The following is a 324-nucleotide window of genomic DNA, read 5'->3' on the forward strand; positions in this document are numbered from 1 at the left end:
TCCATCCCTGGAGAGACAACTCTGCTATAACCTGAACAGACAGAATGGGAACAATGTTGATTTGACACCTATTAGGTGAGGCACTTATCCTTGTAAGTTATTAGAGCATGTAGTTATATATCTAGCAATGTAACTTTTGCTCATCCATTGTCTGGAAAAAAAATTGTTCCTAGGTTCCATGAAGATTATACTTTTAAGGACTCAGTTTATTTGGCTGTTTGCCGGAACTGTACATGTTTCTATGTTGGAAAGACTAATCGTTCCCTTAAGTAATGTATATTAGAACACGTTAGGAATATAAAACACAAATATTTAAATAATGCT

Source organism: Protopterus annectens, chromosome 10.part0 (assembly GCF_019279795.1).
Source record: "Protopterus annectens isolate FY-2018-M chromosome 10.part0, PAN1.0, whole genome shotgun sequence".
Classification (NCBI taxonomy): Eukaryota; Metazoa; Chordata; order Ceratodontiformes; family Protopteridae; genus Protopterus; species Protopterus annectens.